Source organism: Protopterus annectens, chromosome 10.part0 (assembly GCF_019279795.1).
Source record: "Protopterus annectens isolate FY-2018-M chromosome 10.part0, PAN1.0, whole genome shotgun sequence".
NCBI classification, from domain to species: Eukaryota; Metazoa; Chordata; order Ceratodontiformes; family Protopteridae; genus Protopterus; species Protopterus annectens.
Window position 1 is genome coordinate 1,729,028,967 of NC_056744.1, and position 22,346 is coordinate 1,729,051,312.

A 22,346-nucleotide genomic window follows, 5' to 3' on the forward strand; every position below is an offset into this window, starting at 1 on the left:
TGTTTAATGAATACATTTTGAGTAGCTCTGAAATGTGGAGGAATATGTTTTGCTAAGTACACAATGATGAGAAAATATATGGTGACTTCCTTGATATTAATTTTCTGCAGTTAATTACCATTGTTCACTATCACACTTCACAATTCCCTAAGTACTGTGTTTTATATCCTGTTTTAAAATGGGCTTCATTTCCACCCTCGGATGCTATAATTACTGTCACTCCAGATATGCTTTATCACAGTAACACAGCATGACACCAATTATTTCTTTGTGCAGTTCTAGCAGTCCTTAATCATCTGCCATGAATTTCTTGGTTTCTTATATGCAATTCATGGAGTGTCAAGTGGTCCTTTGAGTCTGCTTTGTACCCAGTGTCTCCCTAACTGATCAAACTGGTCTCCCCATTTTTGATCATGTTTGTAACTATACACTCACTACAACAATAGTGCAACTTAGCTTGACACTTAGTTTTTCAGTATAAGGGCTGAGAAGGCAAAGGAACTGAACAATTGTAGTAAGCCAGACGATAAGAATTATAAGAGAAGAGCAGCTGCCTGACTGCAGTCTTCCTTTTCTATGTACCACCCACACCTCATTTTCAGAGATTTTCAAAGCTCATTGACAATATTTTGTCTTAGCTACATGGTTTAATAACTAAAAATGGTACAGGCCATATAAAGCACTGGTATTTCTCCACAACAGAAAAGGAAAAACAACACTTGAATTTTTTTTTAATTAACGTATTTTTTGCTTCTGTCATATACGTTGTCTTAGTTTTAAATTTACATCTCCAAATAAGCACTTAAAGCCCCCACTACATAATGGTGTGGCAGTACTTTTATTCTCGCACTCTGTGCCTCCCAGCAAACAATTGACATGTTTACTACTATTGCACACAGGGCCCATTTTGCTGGGTGCATGTATATGATAAGTTACAGTATCTCGTAAGGTAGAGAGTTGAAGCCACACCTGTTCCCACATCACATTGCATGGTTTTGTAGCTTGGTATAGAGTTCAGCCATCTCTGAATTCCACTGTCTGTTAGTCTGAAGCTTGTCTGTCTGTTTGTAATAAGGCAGAATGACGAGGAAGTATGTGAATAACCAACAATGAAATGTAAATGTTGTATAATGGTAGACATTTTGTTTACTAAATTTAGCAATTCTATTTGAAGCAATTTTTTTTTAATTTACTTGTCACAAAAGAAAAATATGCTCAGCCCTTTGGTGCTGTCTTTCATTCATCAAGTAGACAAAGTCTTAGAAAAAAGTAATCAGTATATCAGCTCTTTAATGAATTACTAAGGATCACAAAGTCTCATACAACTAAATTTATTTTAAAAGGTATCATATGGAATAAAATGTACAACAGAAGCACACATAGGGGTTCTATGCATATGCACAATTCAGGAGACTTCTTTTGCCCCTTCTGTTTTTGTGATATAGTCCATTAATGTTCATTTTATTCTTTTTGATGCATAGCTCATAGTTGCATGTGATATTCCATGTATATTATCAGTTATAAGTCAATGCTGCACAGACATAGAACTTCCCCTCTTTCTCTGCCCACTAAAATGCATAAATTCACATCTCCAGGACAACAGCAATTTCCTGCATGAATTGTGGTATCTGCCAAGACTTTTAAATAATAGCTTTTGATACATAAAGAATGTCCTCTTTCTGATCAATAATTTTACTTAGTTTTAAGCCATTATGTGTTTCTTTGTTATAGCATTGCATTTCAGCTTCTTTCAAAGGATGAATCTCTGATGTTTTTTTTTCTATGTTATCCATCATATCTAAATGTTATCGTGTGCAATGAGACATGCTACACTTGGCAGTCCCACTGGTACATCTCCATAGAAGTGCAGTATTTTGTTTACACAACCATTTCTGCGTGGTGTTTTTACCTTGATGCTTTTATAGCTTTCATTGCTATGCCTTATTATTTTTCAAGAACTGATTGTTTGGAAGACTGCATTTCCTACCACTAAGCCTATTTGAAGCTTTTTGACTGGTTCCAGGGTGCTGAACAGATTTTGTGTTATGGAAGGATCTGTTCAACCAAAGCATTGCACATTTTCTGTACATTTCACACCAAAGAAGCAATCTTGTTTGCTGAGCAGATTCTGCCTTTTATCCTCCAGCTGTGGACCATGTCTCCTTGTCTGTGAGCCTCCAAAAATCAATTAAAATGCCTTTTCTTATGGATCCAGTTTTCCCGTCATTAACAGGATTCTAAGCTAATGAGAAGATATAACAGCTTGAAACATTGTGAGAATGATTCATAGGTAAATACCAGGCTATCAGTCTGTTGAGTAATGCAAGTTTAGCCAGTAGCTAGAAGTCAGAGTCAAACCCTGTAGCTTGCATCTGGTAGGTAAAATCCTTGGCCATTATATCAACCCCCACCTATGAAAGTGATTCATTTTTGGTATAGATGAGGACTCTTCCTGTACTTTGATTCTACAAACATAAACTGGGCAGAGTAGAATTTATAGCAGCTGTGTGAGTAAGAGAGAAAGGGACCGCAGAGCCTTCATAAAGTGATGTCAGACTAGGATATGTGGCTATTAGAAACAAACGTAAAAGAAAATACATATTTTTTTTATTTGTACCGCATGTTTTGTATACCTTTTAAAGTGCAGTGTTTTACTCCTAGAAGGCTGTATAGCCGTGTTGCTAGAGTGTGTATATTGAAACAATAAATCTTTTAAACTGTTGGATCTTCTGGCCTTTGTGGTTGCTGTTTATCTGTTCCCGCTGCTGCCATTGGTGTGACCTTGTTTATTTATATCTGGGTTGGTGTGATCTTAAAACACCAGTCTAAATGCCTTTCACAGAAATATTTTACAAATAGGGTAGCATTGCTGTCTTACAGTGCTTTATCTGGCTTGTTTCCCATTTGCAGTATCTTCTGTACAGAGTTTGCCTATCCTTCCTGTGTCCATGTGGATATTTTGTAGGTTCTTTGGTTTCTTTCCACGCTTTAAAGACATGCAAGTAGATTAATTGATAATGCTCAAAATTGCTTGCTGGTGTGTGTGCACATGCGTGTGTGTGCGCGCGCGCATGATGTGAACTATATTGAAACAGTTTTTAGCTTATACTCACTGGATGCTGAAATGACCTCCAGATCTAGTTACTCTGCTGCCTTGAACAGAATAAAGTGTGAACTGGAAAAGGAATAACTAAGTGACCGACTGACCTGTACAAGAGACATGTACAAACATTTATCTGTAACACCCCTTTTGTCCCTGACCAATGCTTGAGGTACTAGATACAGCTTGCATATATACATTTTAGTATACTATAAGCTTATTATAATTGTATTTATTGCTAATGAGGTATGACCAGCACCCCAAAGGTAAATACAATATATATGACCAGAGTACAGTAGCCAGAAAGCCATAATATATTTTTGGAGGTGGAAAGATACTAAAATATCGACAGAAAATTCAGTAGATAGTAACTGTTGGTTAGAATGTAACCCTGGACCCTTGACTTGGGAGGCAGAAACCTTAACTACTGAATTATCTTGCTCCCCATTTATTAAAAATACGTGAATTAAGATATTGCAAGATGCAGATAAAATTAGAAGTAAGAATGTGTATAAAGTAAAGCAAGTATTTAGTGAGATTCTTTTGATGCCTTTCTGTGTCACTTGCTTGGGAAGCAACACCTTGGGCTGCATAAAAAAATCATATTATGGTCATCGCTCTAAGCATTTTCAACATTCTTTTACTAGAGGCTTTCCCCCATCCCTCCTGTGATGTATTACCATACTATTCTCTTCCATCAGCCCATGGAAACTAGTTCTTTCCCATTTTCTTGCTATGAGGTGCAGCGCAGGAGATCCACAAGTAAAGAGCTAGTGCAACAAAAAGCTGTATGGCAGTAAAGCCATTGTTTTGCTTCCACTCTTTTTTTTTGTGTGTCTTTTTGTAATCTTTATTATTATAATTCTCCTCTCTCTCTCTCTCTGCCCCCTTCTCACCTGTCTGTCAAGCTCTAGTGAGGAGTAATCTCTTTATTAGCATATACTACTACAGGCTACTGACTGGAATTATTCTAGAGAGATGACAAAAAGTGTCCCAAGGATATTGGCAACATGACGGCACGTGCATGTTTTTGAAAATATTATCAGGTTTTAGTAATGACTTGTATATTTTAAACACTGAATTTTTTTCTTTATTCCTCTATTGTACTTAACCAAATGAAGAGACAAAGAATATATTGGCTGATCCTATTTTCATAGGTTCTTAAAATAAGTAGTGATATATTTTATTGCTCATTTCAATTTGGCTTACTAGAGCCTTATTTCTTACCAACAACATTTCTTTATTAGTATTTTCAGCTTCTGAAATGTACTTTATAATTTTATTAATTAGGCTGGTACTCTTTTCTCACTTAAGGGTTCCTAGCTGGCCTAAAAAAAATGTGCCTTTTTAAGAGACTTTAATAGATAGCTAGAGATTTTTATGAATAAAAATAAGGAAGTGATCTTTATGTACAGTTGGAAAAATAATAGAGCCAGGCAGAAAAATTATTCTTTGGCCATTAAGTGTAGTACTTCAGTGAGATAGTTAAATCCAGTAAAGAACATTACTGTAAGAAAAGAGAAGAGAAAGATGTGGGTTGACTACAGGGCTCAAGCTGTGGATGTACAAAAGCCAGGTGGATGAGAATTGCATGCTTGCAAATTTAATATGCAGTGAAAACAGTGGGATTAATAAGACTAATGGTGCTGAAGATCACTCCTTTGTAACAATTGCTAGAGTAAGTATTACTGTATTAGAAGTTTATTCTTCAGATCTGGTCAGAAAAGATATTCTTGTAAATGGAGATTCAGTTATTAGAGGAACTGATACTTATATTTGCGTAGAAGATAATAAACATCAAATAATATTATGCTTGTGAGGAGCAAAAATAGAAGATGTGAAACAAGCCATGGAATGCCTTAATGTAAGGAAGTACAGCTCTGTTTTGAATCACGTCCGTACAAATGATCTCATCTGCAAGGATTCTCTGACTAGTAGTAGGGAACTTACAGCCCTCTTAGATAGTATAGCTTGTTCTGGTATTAGGACGTTGTTTGTTCTTCTTTTGGTTTTTCCCAGTTAGAGGTCACCACAGCGGAACTCCGGTCAGCTAATGATTGGCAGTAGATTTTTACGGTGCAGAGATGCCAGCTCGATGCCCAATCTTCAACGAAGGCATGCCCATTCACGCATGTTTTTCAAACACCACTTGACTGCAGGGAGGACATGCAGACTCCACACAGAAGGCACTCCAGCTGGGAATCAAACAGGATAACCTCTTGCTGTGAGGAGACAACGCTACCGCTGCACCACCGCGGCTTCGTATTTTTCACAAATCACATATAAAAAGGATAGTCAGGTCACCATGAATGAAAATATTTTTTGGGGTGAATACCTACATGGAAATAATGTCCTGTTTTAAGAAACGGAAATGTGTAGAGCATCCAAGCCTAGTTTTGGGCACGTGTTCAGACAGGGTGGTGTACATTTGTCAAGATCAGGGAAGATAATTTTTGCAGCAGATATTTTGCAATATTCCACAAAACTAGGCAGGATTTTTACCAGGTGGAAAATGTGGAAAATGTAACAGTTCACAAATAACATTTGATGCCTCTCTGATGGTTGTTAATGCTAGGAACATAGGAACATTAATAATAATGTTTTTTTATTGGAAAATTTGCTACATTCCCACAAGATTGATGTTATTGTTTGTGAAACATGGTTAAAGAACAATGACTGGAAACCGGTTCTGTCAGGGTGTCACAAAAGGAAATACTGCCAGCCCAGCTATCTGGAATTTTGTAAATAATTATATCACATTTGAATATTAATATTATTTATATAGAAGTGTGACAGAAGAAGATACTGCCAGCCGAGTTGTCTGGAACTTTGTAAGTGGTTGCATGCCATTTGTGAATATCAGCATGATGCAATTGCTTGTGTTACAACTGTATTAGAACTGTATGTCATATTGTACAGACATGTGCAGCAGAAATATTTAGTAAGATTCTGAGCCGAAATGTATATACACTATTGTAACTGTTTAGATGTATATGTATTTTAACAATGGGGACTGAAACAAAAGAAGTTAACTTCAGAAGAATAGCTGAAACTGAAATTACTTTATAACCATGTAATAAAAGAGATGCTATCTTTCAGTTTCAGTGCAACAGGAGACATAATGTCTAGAACTAGAAGTTTTTTTGTATTGTCTTTAAATGTGGAGTAATTTAAATTATTTTACGACTTCCACTATTTGCCAAAAGATCTAAGGTTTATGTGTTTTCACAGGTAGATGCTAAAAATCAATGGTTGTGAGCCTGGGAACTGATAGTCAGATGATAAGAAGTGATGTCATGCTGCCAACCACCCCAGCAGTAATATTTGAAATATTAATTTAGGAACTCTCTCTCTCTCTCTCTCTCTCTCTCTCGAGAGAGAGAGAGAGAATATGATTGATTGTATTTTCTCTGTGAGAGAGAGAGAGAGAGAGAGAGAGAGAGAGAGAGAATATGATTGATTGTATTTTCTCTGTGACCTGACAGCAGCTGGAAAACCCGCACACCACATCTGGCACTGTAAGTAAGTTAACTAGGGTACAGTAATTTCTCTTGGATTCAGACTGGAATATAATGTTTAGCTTAGATATATTCTTTATTTATTTGAGACTATCCTGCAATATTGTTTTAAATATTTCCTGTGATTTTGAACTCTGATGTAATTGTGATTATTTACTGAGTATTTTCTTGTTCTTTTCTTATTTATTATTAAATATATTTAAATCTTTCATTGTGCCTGATCTGTGTAGAGACATATTTATGCCCTGAGACTACTTGCATATTTACTGGGTGACACTGTGTGGGCCACTCCTAATAGCCTTGCTCTTGGTCAAACTACCATTTGGTTTAATAGTAACATTACACAGTAAGACTGGACAATTGTTAAGGGCCTTAAAGTAGCAGATAGAGAGTTGGCTGGTGGCAGTAATAACTACCTAATAGTCTGGGCAAAAAGGGGCATAGCTAATAAACCTGTGTCCACCTTTCCTAGGTGTGTGTGTGTGTGTGTGTGTGTGTGTATGTTTTGTGTATAAATCAAATCTCAAACTGTGTGTGTGTGCTTGTGTGTGTGCTTGTGTGTGTTTGTGTGTGTGTGTGTTTGTGTGTGTATGTGTTAGGTACTTTGGCAGGGACGCAAAGCACTGGTTGGACAGAGAGGGTGCTGCTCAACTCTATAACTGTGCCAGTGGGGAGTCTTATTGGGGATCTGGAGAAATAGGGAGAAAGCAGCCTCAGACTGACTGTGGTCTCTGTGTCCTTTAAAGGGAAATTGCACTCCACTGTGTGTGCACTTGTCATTCTACTAGTGTGTACGTCCTCCACTGTTGCCAGTGGTGAGGATTGAGGCTCTTTGATTTCTGGGCCATTGGTGGGATATCACATATTAATTGGTTGGCAGTGGTGGGATATCCACATATTTGGATTCAGTGGTGTGAATACTGAATTCCTGTAGCCTGTAAGTAGTGGTCACTAAGGAAGGTGTTTGTACTCTCAGCCACACAGTGAACATTCAGAGTTTCATATCACAATAGTTTTATTTTATTTTTTTTGTTAGCTTAGTTAGTCAGGGAAAGCAGGTAAGGATGTCAGGAGAGGAGTATGGCAAGCTAACAAGGACCCAGTTGGCTGAGATGTGCCAAGACAGAGGACTGGTGCATACCAACCTGACTAAAGCAGAGATGACTGTGGCCTTAGTCACAGCTGCATCACAGACCAGCAACCTCAAGGACAATCAAACTGGCCTTGGGGAGGTACAACTCTCAGAAAATGGACGGTTCAACCTTTCCACAAAGAACTTAAAATCCATCTGGAGCTAGAGATTTGAACTGGAGGCCACACATTTGGAAATAGAAGCAGCAGAGAGACTGCAACATCTGGAAGCTGAGGAAAATGAGAGGCAGAGGCAACATGAGAAGAAGATGCTGACTCTTCGTCAGGGTCCTGGAGCTAATGGGGAAGGGTGTAACTGAACCCCAGAAGCAACAAAAGTCAGTACATTTCTTCCACAATTTACAGAGGGTGATAATTTTTATAGTTTAAGTCATCTGTTTGAAAGGGTATGTAAACCAGTATAATGCTGACCGAGGGCTCTGGGTATGGTTCCTGACCCCCTTACCCCATGGTAAAGCTGTAACTGCTATTTCTAAATTGTCTGATACTGATTGCTTGAATTATAATACTGTTAAAATTATCTGTTAGAGTGTTTTAAGCTAACACCTGAAGCTTATAGAAAAAAAGTTTTGTGAGCATAGATGCAAGGCAGATGAGTGTGTATGAATATATTGCTGAGTTAAGCACTTATTTTCATAGGTGGGTGAATGGGTATTATGTCACCACTTTTGAAGGTCTGGCAGGCCTTTTGGTGAGGGAACAAGCCCTAAAAACTTTGCATGAGGACATGAGAATCTGGTTAGCAGATAGGCAATGCAATACTGCAGATGAGATGGGGAAGAAGGGAGACCTATACCTAGCAAGCAGGGCATCACTGCACAGGAAAGGGATACCCAGTGCTGCTCATGGGTCTAAGGGAACTCATGGTGGGCATCCTAAACTGCCCCAACAGAGTCCTCCAGTAACAGGGGAATCCACTAGTCCAGGTACATGCCCAGGACCAAGGGTTAAATGTTTTAAATGCAACCAGTGGGGCCATGTAGCATATAGATGTCCATGGAGGAATGTGGGGAATAACAGGTGGGACAGCCAGTAAGAGGGAATGACAGAATGCCAGCAGTAAGTTGTCTGGAGACAACAAGGGTACCAAACTACCACAAGAGGTTATATCCTATCTTAGTAAATGGGAAACTTGTCACTGCTAAGAGAGACACAGCATCTGACCTAACCATTGTGAAGCCTGCAATGTTTACAGAAGAGCACTACTTGCTTGGGCAGTCTACTCCAGTCAGAGCTTTAGGAGGGACCCCATTCCAAATACCTTTGACTAGGGTTTACCTTGACTGGGAGGATGGAAAAGGAAGCCAGCAAATAGGTGTGTTTGAGGATATCCCTGCAGATGTCCTGATAGGGAATGATTTTGATAATGCAGTACCTTGTGTGCATACATTGACAAGCAGTCAGGCTTGGAGACAGGCATGTGGGTCTGGTAGCCTGGGGCACCCAGACATACCACAGACTTGAAGCCTGGACAGATGTGGTGGTTACTTCAGGGAGGGAGCTACCCTGTAGCAGTGAGACTGAATGTGAGCCACAGCTGCTTGTGGGTACTGATGTTCCCTTGGACAAACTGACTGCAAGGGCAGAGGTGAATAGTAGTACCCAGGCTGAATTAAGGCACCCCTGTCAGAGGATGCTAGACTTCCAGTGGAAGGGGAGCAGGGAAGGGTTACAAAGAGAGAGTTGAGAAAGGCTCAGCTCTGACTCTACATTACAAGGCCTGAGGGAGGTAGCTAGTGAGGCACCTGATTCTCAAGGGAAGGAGGAATCTGTATACTGGGACAAAGTGTTACTGTATAGAGAGTAGACCTCTGAGGGAGGCTAGAGGGTGAGGGAATACAGTAGCTGCTAGTGCCCAGAGCCTACTGTCTGGCACTTCTAGCCATAGCCCATCACATTCCCTTTGCAGGTCTTATGGACAGAAAACATACAAAGAGATATATTATACAGCACCTTTATTGGGCTGGGATTTCCAAATATTTAATAGGGTACTGCAGGAACTGTGAGTAGTGCCAAGAAGTAGGCAGCACCGAGGACAAGGTTAAAGCTCCTTTGATGCCTTTACCTGTGATTGAAGAGCCATTTCAGAGGGTAGCTATGGATATTGTGGGACCTCTGAGTACTCCAAATTCCACAGAGAAGAAGCATATCCTAGTGGTTGTAGATTATACTACCAGATACCCTGAGGCAGTGCACTGTGCTCCATTGAGGCAGAAAAGATGGCAAATGCTTTGTTAGAGATTTTCAGCAGGTAGGTTTCCCAAAAGAAATACTGACAGAGGTGCCAATTTCATGTCAGGCCTGCTGGCTTGTGTGTGGAAGCACTGTGGGGTGAAACACCTAAAAAATACCCTACCATCCCCAGACTAATGGTCTAGTTGTGAGGTTAAACTCTATACTGAAGACCATGCAACAGGCATTTGCAGACCAGTTTAAGAGGGAGTGGGACAAATATTTTCCCCATCTGTTGTTTGCTTACAGGGATGTACCCCAGGAGCTTACAGGGTTTTCATCCTTTGAGTTACTGTATGGGCATAGGGTGAGAGGACCTCTAGATTTGATTCAAGATGAGTAACAAGGTGAATGTGAATCTCACAAGGAGTCTGTTGTGGCATATGTCCTAAACCTCAGGACAAGGCTCAGGGAGCTCATGGGTTTGGCCCAGGAGAACCTGGCAGAAGCCCAACAGCTGTAAAAGGTCTGGTATGACAGGATTGCTTGAGCTAGAGAGTATGCTGTAGGGCAGCAGGTAATGGTTCTCATTCCTGTCAGACACAACAAGCTGCAGGCAGCTTTGTAGGGACCCTTCAAAGTTGTAAGGAAGGTCAGTGATGCTGACTACATGGTGGAACTGCTAGGCAGGAGGCAGGGGCACAAACTGTACCATGTTAACATGATAAAACCTTACCATGATATGGAAGTTCTGGTGCTAAGTATTTGCAGTACAAGGCAGGAGGAGTCTGAGGGGGATCTATGGTTACAGGGACCAGCCAGCCAAATCTCAAATTACTATGGTGGAGCCTAGGGTTTCAGGCATATGATAGGACAGTGCAGCACTGTACGGGGGTCAGCAATGCCAAGGCAGCAGGAATCTCAATTCCCTGATAGGCTCACCGTCTCAAGCATAATTTCTCAAGGGTCATTTGAAAAACTAGCTTGAGTTTTAAGGGGGGGGATGTCACAAAAAGAAATACTGCCAGCCCAGCTATCTTGAATTTTTTAAATAATTATATGTCATTTGAATATTAATATGATTTATATATATTATATATTATTATTTATATAGAAGTGTGACAGAAGGAGATACTGCCAGCCCAGTTGTCTGGAACTTTGTAAGTGGTTGCATGTCATTTGTGAATATCAGCATGATGCAATTGCTTGTGTTACAACTGTATTAGAACTGTTTGTCATATTGTATAGATGTGTGCAGAAGAGATATTTTGTAAGATACTGAGCAGATATATACACTATTGTAACAGTTTAGATGTATATGCATTTTAACAATGGGGACTAAAACACAAGAAGTCAACTTCAGAAGAATAGCTGAAAACTACAATTACTTTATAACCACATAATAAAAGAAATGTTATGTTTCAGTTTCAGTGCAACAGGAGACATAATGTCTAGAACTAGAAGTTTTTTGTATTGTCTTTTAATGTGGTGGAATGTAAATTATTTTACGACTTCCACCATTTGCCAAAAGATCAAAAGGGGGTATAGCTAGTAAACCTGTGCCAGCCTTTCCCAGGTGTGTGTGTGTGTGTGTGTGTGTGTGTGTGTGTGTGTGTGTGTGTGTGTGTGTGTGTGCGTGCATGTGTGTGTGCGTGCATGTGTGTGCGCGTGCATGTGTGTGTGTGTGTGTGTGTGTGTGTGTGTGTGTGTGTGTGTGTGTGTGTGTGTGTGTGTGTGTGTGTGCGTGTGTGTGTTTGTGTATAAATCAAATCTCAAAGTGTGTGTGTGTGTGTCAGCTACTTGGGCAGGGACATGAAGCACTGGCTAGACAGAGAGGGTATAGGATGTCTTGCCTTGGCCACTCAGCTGGGATCTCAACTCTATAACTGTACCAGTGGGGAGTCCTATTGGGGATCTAGAGAAATAGTAAGAAACCAGCCCCAGACTGACTGTGGTCTCTGTGTGCTCTTAAGGGAAATTGCACTCTACTGTGTGTGTACTTGTCATCCTCCCAGTATGTACATCCTCTACTGTTGCCAGTGGTAAGGACTGATGCTCCTTTATTACTGGGACAGTGGTGGGGCGTCACACAGGGTATACATGTTTTTACTGTAACAGACATTCTAACAAAAAAATCAGGTGAAGGTGTTATGATAGGGATTAAAGATAGTTATGAGACCTGCGATTATTACATGTTCAATGATAACACCAACACTATAGACTGTGTAACTGTGACAATGAAGACAACCCTGGAACATACAACAATTGTTGACGTGCATAGACCACCAAAGTCAAGTGCAGATGACTTAGAGGAATTCATACATAATAATATTAGTTGTGGACTTAAATTTACCAAAAACAGACTGGAATAATAATATTGATTCCCCAATTTTAGTAAGGAAATTATTTACAACATATATTCAAGAACAACAATTGCTTCAAACTGTAAAAAAAAAAAAAAAAACACCAGGGAATGGAGCATACTAAACATTATTTATGTTCCTAAAGAAATTACTGTCACTTCAAGCCAAGTTTTACCACTGTTGATGTGCAGTGATCATGGGGTTATAAAGGTTAATGTGTTGCTAGATAATTCTGCCAAACTGAAATCTAAACCAATGCACACAAGGTTAATTACAGATTATATGGAAGCTATACAGTCACTATACAAAACTGTATAACTGGAGTGATATGTTCAGCAGAAAAACTGTTGATGGAATGTGAAAAGTTTTGAAAGAGAACATTTTTAATATCAAGATATAGGCATACAATGTCAGGGGATATATTTCTATAAGAACAAGAGACCTGATTAAGGTGAGAGACAAAAACATATAAGAAATTGAAGAGAGATCGAACTTCAACTTTGAAAACTGAAATAAATAAGCTGGACAAACAAATTAAGTGTAGTGTGAGACAAGATCAAGAAAAAATTTAAAGAAAATATATATAAAGGTAATCAGCATAATAGGAAACCTTTTGTAGATACATAAGATCTGGAAGGAGTAAAGACGTATGAACTGATAAACTGTGTGAAGATTCTAAAATTTATTCTTAGACACAACAGATTACATAAATATTTACAAAATCTTATGCAAAACAGTTTGACTCCACAAAGTGGATAATAAGTTGTCCTAGTGACATCCAAGTAACCTCAAATACTGGAATCAAATTATATTATATTGAAAAAGAACTGTATAAACTGGATTCCAACAAAGCACAGGAAGGACACAGAATTAATAATAATGACCTGAGAACACTTCATCAAGAACTTACAGAGTACCCTTATATCTATTATTATTATAAATATGGGGAGATTCCTCAAGATTGGAGACATGGGCTTATTAAACCTGTCTTTATGGGAAAAGGGAGTAGGACAAACGCATAGCCATATCGACCTTTAAGTCTACCTTCATCTACCTTCATGTTGTGGAAAAATAATGGAGAAGGTAATATTGGATAAGTTGTCAGAAGTAGACAGGCTGGGACCTGAAACCATATATTAGCATGCATATGTTGAAAACAGATCTATTACCACTTGTAACATGATGTTCTATAACAATATAATAACAGCTATGAATGAAAACTTGTGTTTTGATGTATTTTATATAGATGTAATTACAGCAGTTGACAGGGTCATATACAAAACACTGATCAATAAATTAGAACAACTAGGTATTGATGTACTCTTGATAAGATGGATAGCTGCATGGCTTACAAAGAGAACATGGCAAGTATCACACAGCAACTGGACAGGCGAAATTCTTGGTTATAGTCAGGGTGTCCTACAGGGCTCTGTCCTTGGCCCTTACTTGTTTAGATTGTATCTTCCAGCTTAACTTTTTCATCTGAGGTGTTCTACAGTTTATATGCAGATGACCTGAAACTGTGTAAACTGATTACATGTGTTACGGATAAGGCATGTCTGCAAAAGAAGTTGACTAAATTAACCATTTGGGCACAGGCGAGTAGTATGCTGATAAATACATCAAAAACTAAGTATATGAGATTTGGGAGACCTAAATTGAAAGGTGAATATGTAATACACCACACAGTGATCAAAACTGTAGACTCATTTAAGGACTTGGGTACATGGGTAGATGCAGCTTTGAGTTTTTCTAATCTTATCAACCAACTGGTTAATAATAGTTATAGAACTCTAAGTTGTATAAAAAGATTTATAAAGTCTAGGAAATCAGAAATAATAGTCATTTTTTTTGTTAGTTGCATTAGATCCAAACGTGAATACAGAGTAACAATGTGGAAACCTTATAAGAAAACAAGCATGAGTAAGCTGGAAAGAGTGCAGCAGAAATATACCAAGAGCATCCATAGATGTGAAAATTTAAACTATTATGAAAGACTAAAATATCTGAACTTGTACAGTGTCTCTTATAAATATCTAAGAGGAGATCTTATTAAAGTATGTAGGGCATTTAGAGACAACTATCTCTGGGAATGTTTGGGGTTATCCAAAAGTGCTAGAGAATCATCAGACAACCCATGTAGAAGATTATATAGGAACGATAATTGTACTATCTGGTTCTCTGACAGAGCAGGTGATGCATTGAACAGACTACCAAACTACATTAAAGCAAGTACTAGTTTAGAGATTTTTAAGAACAGCCTGGACACTTATTAGGGGAACAAGTGTTTTGGTATATTGGCAAGCTGGAAGAGCATTAATGCCCATGCTTGAAATATTTGTATGTATGCATGTATGTATATACTGTAAAATCTTGAACATTAAGCCAGAGGCAAAGAAGTATGCATTATAGAAGCCCATATGAGCCACCAAATATAGAATATAAGCAGCAATGATAGCAGTACCGTCCATATAGAGGTTGATGCGATTGACAATTCACACTTATTCCTGGCTGCTGGCCAAAGACAATAATATTTTTATAAACAGTTACGATAAGTAACACAGCTGGGATGAATAAATGGCTGGTAGAGAAGACACAGAATAAAACAAATAAACCAGCAGAATAAAACACATAAATTATATTGTTGTGCTCCACACAGCTGACCATCAACTCCCACCATATCCTCTTCTCATTCACTGAGTCTACCTGACCAGCCCTAAAATCCCCTGGCATCAACCCAACCAATGCCCAGGGCCTGTGGGGACATCAGAGATGGTGGTGCAGCATCAGACTGTTACTGGGGAGGGTACCCTAACTCCAAACACTTCTTAGCAGCCTTGAAGGTCCCATAACTGCTGTTTTTGGGAGGTGCAAGCTCTTCCACAAATGAGCCATCTCTCACCTAAGCAGCACATCCTTTATGCGGTATGGAGCCTGCCAGATTCATAACACTGCTTTATTGCAAGGAGCCTGTGCTGTCTCACTTCTCCAAGAATGGGTAAGTCAACATAGATAACTAAATCCCATCCTCCCCCTGCAATTTCTCTATTGACTATGCAGCTAATCAGACACTGGCTGTTTGGTGCACAGTAAGGGATTTATTCCTCTGCACCGCAGACTGCATGACAAATGATACTTTTAACAAGACCCCAAACCACAGTACTACCAGCAGCTAGATATGAAGTAGAAAGGTTTACAGTCTTTGTTGAAAGCCTGAGAGTACAAGAGAGCTCCTGGACAAACCTCACTCCTTGTTCTAGGTATATGGTTCTTATGGCTGGGCACTTATGACTGTATAAACTCTGGGAGTATTTAGAAAAGCATTTCCATACTGATGACTGAGAACTGAAATACTAATGAAATTCTCATTTCTAGGAAGTCTTGTAACTAACACTTAGTTGTATTGTATGCCACACAGGTCTAAGAAGACTCTTGTATAGATCTTCAATGCAAGACATTGATGCATATTCTCTGCTGATCCAGAGAAGAGACTGTAAATCTCTCATGCAGAATTTGTAGTCAGCTAAGCTCCATTTTTAGGAGTGTGGTGATCCTGGAAGTTATAAATGTAATAGTGGTAAGGGGTGGGGGGTAATAACAACAGCCTTCAAATCCAGAAGTACAGGACAAGAAATCTAATAAAGTGACTCATATTTGCTGTTTAACTTCATGGGGATCATGCTGTCCTTTATGGTAATCTTTCTTTCCTCACTCCAGATGGAATTTCATGTAGCAATTAGCTAAGTAGCATTGAGAATGTTGCACGTGGTGAACTTTCTTTCCCCACTGTACATGGAATTTCACACGGTAATTGGCTAAGCAGCAGTGAGAATGGTGCACGTGGTGAACTTTCTTTCCCCACTGTACATGGAATTTCACACGGTAATTGGCTAAGCAGCAGTGAGAACGGTGCAAAAGAGCAGCAGGAACCTTTTAGACTTACTTAGCATCTGTGCCAGGAAAGAATGGGTTTGTTCTTGTAACAGACCAGGTGAAACAATAGGAGGCAAGTCATCCTTCAAATGTGAAAATGTTTGACGACATCCACTCTTGGTCAAGTGTATGATCCATCTTTGACACTGAATAAAAGACGACATCATGAGCAATACACATTGTGATTTGGTTTCTTCTCAGCTGCACCTCAGATTTCTAAGGGGGTGGAACAGTTAAAGAGATGTGCACAACAACTAGATCTTGTGCAACAGTGGAGTGAAACTGGACTCGGTGCAGGAATGCCTATACAAAGGTGCTGTAACTAGCCAGTTAGCTGACTCTGTAGTCTTTGAGACTTCCAGCGAGATGAGTCAGTTGTATGCCTTATGTAGAAGCATTACTGGTGCATGTGCAGGGCATAGCTATGAATTTGCATAACTGTCTAATTTCTGTTTTACAATGATGTCTTGTCTTTGTCTGGTTATGTTAAAATGTAAATGTAGCTGATAGATTACAGTGGTTTCTGTTCTGTGACCTGTCTGCTTATATAGCACAAATGGGAAACAAACCATACTATGCCATTAAAATACAGTGTCCTGCTGCCAGGCAGTAGCAATACAGCTTAGGAGTTTTACTATGTATGTTTACTTACCCTCTTACTGACGACTGAAATCACCCTTTATCATTGTCTTACCATTTCATGTCTTTATTATTTTACCACTAACTCTCTGTTTTGAGTCTTTAAATTTTACAGAAAACAAGTATAATACTTAACATTGTTTGCTGGTTGTTTTGACTGATCTAGTTACATTTCTTTTGAGTACTCCATAATCTGCTTCAAATAGAGTGACCTATTGTTTTTATGCTTGTTCTAAGTTAAATGTATTGTGTAACAGACCTCCAGTCACAATTTCTTGAGAATTGTTTCTAGGTTATAATTATTGTGTCTACATACTGTTATTCCCTGCTATCTGCAGCCCTCAGATTCCAGTGCTGAAGCTGCTGGCATGCAAACAGTTTGCTTCCATGATTACAGATAAAGTGCCTGTTACGTCTTCCCATCTTTTTACTGGCTCTGCTACCGCTGTCATCTTTAACTGTTTTTACTGCATCTGTTTCCCCTTTTTTATTTCATTTGCTTTTTAGTCTCTCGACAACTCATGGTTTCCTTTACAAACCTTTCTAGTTAAAACAACAACTAGCCAGCAGAGTACATACTTTTATAACCCTATATTTCAGCCATCATACAAACAAACATTTTTAAAAGGGTTATTTCAATTTATTAAAATAATCTTATTTTTCTAACACAAGTACATTTTTCTTCTTTCACATTTCTAGTCACTATACATGATTCTGAGACTAACTTTTGCTGATTTATAAAAAAATGATTGCCCAATATGGATTTATGAATTTAGAAAATATCAGATATTACTCTCAGTTTGAAAGCAACACCCTTTCCCAAATCCTATATTTGGATGGCATAAGCCATGACAAAAATGACATTGTACCTTTTCAAGTAAAGCTAGGCCTGGACTACATGTTTAATGTAGTCTGGTTAGGCTACTAGAAAGAAGAAAAGTACAGTTGTGTAAGTAAACTTAGCATAACAGTAGATGTTTGAATAATCATTGCTGCAGAGGCTTAAGCTATATGTGTTATATCCTGCACAGGATATAACAGTCAACCAGCTTCCAACGCTTCAAGTACACTTTCCATGTGACCAACCCACAAGGCAACTTGTGCTGAGGTGAAGAAAAATAGTGGTTTGGGTGCCAAGCCCTCCAGAGTTTTATGCCAGCTAGGACAGGGAGGTTAGAGCCCTGAAAAAGGTCAATACCAGGAGGCTAAAGTTAGAAGTCCTCACCCTGACAACATAAAAACACAAAAGTCAGGGGGAGAGAGGGTGGGAGGGAGAGAGTGGTAACTGCAGCAGTGACCATTCAAACATCTACTGTTATGGTAAGATTACTTAAACAATTGCAGTACATTCATCATATTAATCACTGTTGCAGTAGCCTTGGCTATATTGGTAGAATACCATAGCTTAGATGGATTGGGAGAAAGAAGGATGAGGGTCTAGGAGCCCCTGGGGAATGGTCCCAGGAAAGCCTGTTCTAGACCTGGAAAAGAGTCTAGTTTGTAGTGCTTTGTAAAGGTATGCACAGAGGACTAAACTGATACTTCTTTAATATTTTAGTATCCAACCCTGTCTAAAAAGCCACAGATGACATCAAGGCCCTGGCACAATGAGCCTTGACCCTAGTTGGAATTACCTTGTGATGGGTATAACAAAAGGTAATAGCTTGAAACAACCATTTAGAAATACTCTGCTTTGACACAGGCTGTGATTTCTTTTTACCTTCACAGGAAATAACTGATAAGACTTCCTAAAATAATTTTGTATGTCTGAGAACATTCAAAGTATGCAGTATCCATTCTACCTTGTTTTTAGGTTCTGGAAAGAAGACAGGTAGATTGATAGCTTGGCTCAAAGTAACCACAGATACCACTTTAAGAATAAAAGACGGATTAGTTCTTAAGGAAAACATATGTTTGTGGAAAATGTGATAACTTGCAGAGGTCAGAGCAAGCAGCAACACTGTTTTCTATGTTAAGAACTGCAAGTCATCCCGCTGAGCTGGTTCAAATGGAGCATGTGTCAGTTTTTCCAAGACAAAATAAAGATATCAAGGAGGAGCCACCTCTTTTCTAGGAGTCGTTCAGACTTACTAGACTGTCCTTTGTTCTGGGCTGGGGGGTTCCTCCTTTCTTTTTGGAAACTCCCTGACATTGCTTTTTAAACACTTGCTTATCAGTAGCTGATGTGTTTATTTATTTATTTTGCTTTTTGAAATATGTTGCATAGATAGCATGAAACTACTTAACAAACTTGGAAAAGAAAGAAAGGCTATAAAATCTGAGAAATTCCTTGAATCTGTCTACCTTTCTCATCACACTTTTGGGGACCTCTGCAGCAGCTGATCTTAAAAAATAACTCTTTGTCAAAGAAAAAAATTAACATTTTAGCTTTAACATCTTCAGGAAAGTTTTAAGTATGTAATCAAGCAATCTTCCTCATAATAGTTCCAGTGGCAGAATCATAAACACATTTCAAATTGTGAGCAACCACTTGAGACACAGAAGCAATCAAGTTTACACAAAGATTTTTTTTTTTGCTCGGAAGAGGAAACAGATAACATAATGTTCCTCATGTTTTCAAAACTGGCAGGCATAAACTTTAACATATGAGCTTGACAGCTGAGAAATGTAAAAATAAATGTTGCATTTTGCCCAAATCTATCAAAAGTATTTCTCTCTCTCTCTATCAGATGGGCAGGATTGGTGTTAACCAGATGTTAACAGCAGTTGGGCTTGCCAAGGAAATAACTGCTGGGTCTGCTTTGGGATTAGTATATAAAAACTATAAGACTGAAGAATTTTATACATTTTGTTTGCTTTCTTGGGGCAGTGGGCAGATTGCCAGGAAAGACAGAGGTTGCCACAAAAAAGGCCTCCAATGCAGAAGGAACAGGGGGAAGTGGTGTATGATCAGGAAAATCCATTTTGCAATAAATAACAATACTTCTTCAGAGAGATTGGAATGTCATTATGTTCCCACATTAACAACTGATTAATTCCGGAAATAGTTTCAGGAAAAAGAGAATTCTTCAAAAGTACTGGCAGACGCCACACTTTCCTCAGAATCTGAATCAGAAGCTTGAGGGGAAAAATAGAAATTGCCCCTTTGCAATCATTTTATAGTCCAAAATCTTTAACCTCTTCAGAAAATGATCAGTCCCTTCTCTTGCCAGAAACAGCTGATCTGGAAGGTTCAAGATCCTGTTCTAAACCAAAAGTTAAGGTCAATAAATCATTCTGGTACAAAGTAACTAAGACAGGAGAAGACGTATATCAGTTTTTGCTTCTGTTTGACATGAATTTCTAAAGAAGCAGACACACTTTTGTCAGGCAAAACCTCGCTATGGGCATACATTCTGGTCTGGCCAAGCAGAGAGGTGCTCCCTGTTCTTTCGGGCAGAATTGACAATAGTAGCTCTCCCTTGGCTACCAAGGTCACTCCATCAGCTGCTGAGGACATGTCTAACCCTGGTCCACTGTAGGTGTAGGGACTACTACAGATGGAGACAATGATAATCTGAGAAACCAGAAATGGCCACAGCATAGTCACACATCTGTGGCTGAGTCATTGTGGCAGTCTGCTGTAGTGGCAAAGGCTTATATTAATTTTCTTCTTTCTGTTGCAGGTAGAAAGAAGGATAGTGAAACTGGTAGGGTGGTCCATGGTAAAGCTGAAAAAGATGCCTCATTCCCAGGGAAGCTTGGCTTCATTGGATTGTAAAACAGGTTTAGTAATAAAAAAAAAAACTTTTTTTTTCACTAAAACACACAGTGAAAAAGTACTTGTAAAATAACACAACTTTTCCCAAAACTTTAGTTTTAACAACTGTTTTCTAGAAAAGTAAAAAGTATCACTCCTGTTTAACAGTTACTAGATGTCATACGACAGTCTCTAAAAACACTTGGCAGATGTTAGTCATAGGCTACCCTCACAAAGACATTATAAAAATGACTTGTACTACAATACTTTTTCTGAAGAATATAGTACTTCTTAATGTAATTACTGATGGTGTTTAGTGATTTCAGTTCACATGATTTTGACAAAACAAAGAAAATCGCACATTTTATGCAGGGCAGTACAAAATCTTGAGACAAAATCGGTGATGCACCTGAAAATCAGGAACATCTGCTTTTCGGCCAGCAAACCAGGACTGAAACACTAAAGGTGGAGGAGTGTCCATATTCACCAAGGATATTCACACCACCAGGCTAGTTGCCCAACACAATGTGTCTGAAATTCTCCAGGTGCAACTAACACTAGGTAAGACTGCAATCAAAATTGTAGCTTGCTACATATCCCCCACCATGCCCCAAGATTCTCACTACACCTTTCTAAACATACTGGAAAATATTAAGATACAACCAAACACCCTAATACTGGGTGATTTCAACTACCCTGCCATTAACTGGGAAAACTACTCGTGTACCAACATCTTTGCCCAACGGTTCTTGGAATTCATAAATTCCAATGCCCTGGATCAACTAATCCATAGTCCCACCAGGGGCTCCAATATCCCAGACCTGGTCATTACCAACATGGGAAATTGATGCTCCACACCTATGGTCACCCCCTCGCTGGTCAGGTTTGACCATAAGCTAATCACCCTTAATATCCATATCCCATCCATACCCCCCAGTAAGGAAACCTCCATAAGAAACTTCTCCAAAGCCAACTTCATGCTACTCAAGTTAGAAGTGACAAACTTCATGACACCCATGCAGATGGGAACTGAAAGTTCGACTGCTGAATCCTACACTAAGGCACTGTACGAGCACATCCACTCACGCATGAATCATACCATCCCAAATAGAACCAAGATGCTCTCCTCCAAAAAAGGAAGCCAATCTGGTGGTCCCCTGCCATAAACAAACTTTACAACAAAAGGAAGAAACTGTTGCAGAAAAGAGGAAAATCCCAGGATGCAAAAAACTCCCTTACCAGCATCAGTAAGAAGCTGAGATCCCTCATAAAATCATCCAAAGCTAGTTATGAAAATAAAATTGCCAAAGATACAACCACAAGGCATTCTATAACTATGTCAAGAATCTAAATGTCAATGCTCAGATCTGCTCTGAGCTACAACAGAGTGGTATTAAATATACTGATTCTAAGGATATTGCCAATATCCTGGCAGATCAATACAGTGCCAACTTCACCTCCCTCTCACCTCCTAAACGGCCCATCTCAATACCAGAAGATTGACAAATTCCGGTAATAACAGCCACACAGGTAAAAAATGCACTCTCCAAAGCTAAGAATACAGCATCCATGGGACCAGATGACATCCCGGGCTGTGTATTACATGAACTACAAAATGAACTGGCACCTCATCTAAGTGTCATGTTTAATCATAGCCTCACCTCAGGCTTCATGCCCACTGAGTGGCTCACAGCTACAGTCATCCCACTCCACAAGGGGAGATCCAACTTGGATCCTGAGAACTACCGCCCCATCAGTCTGATGTGCCT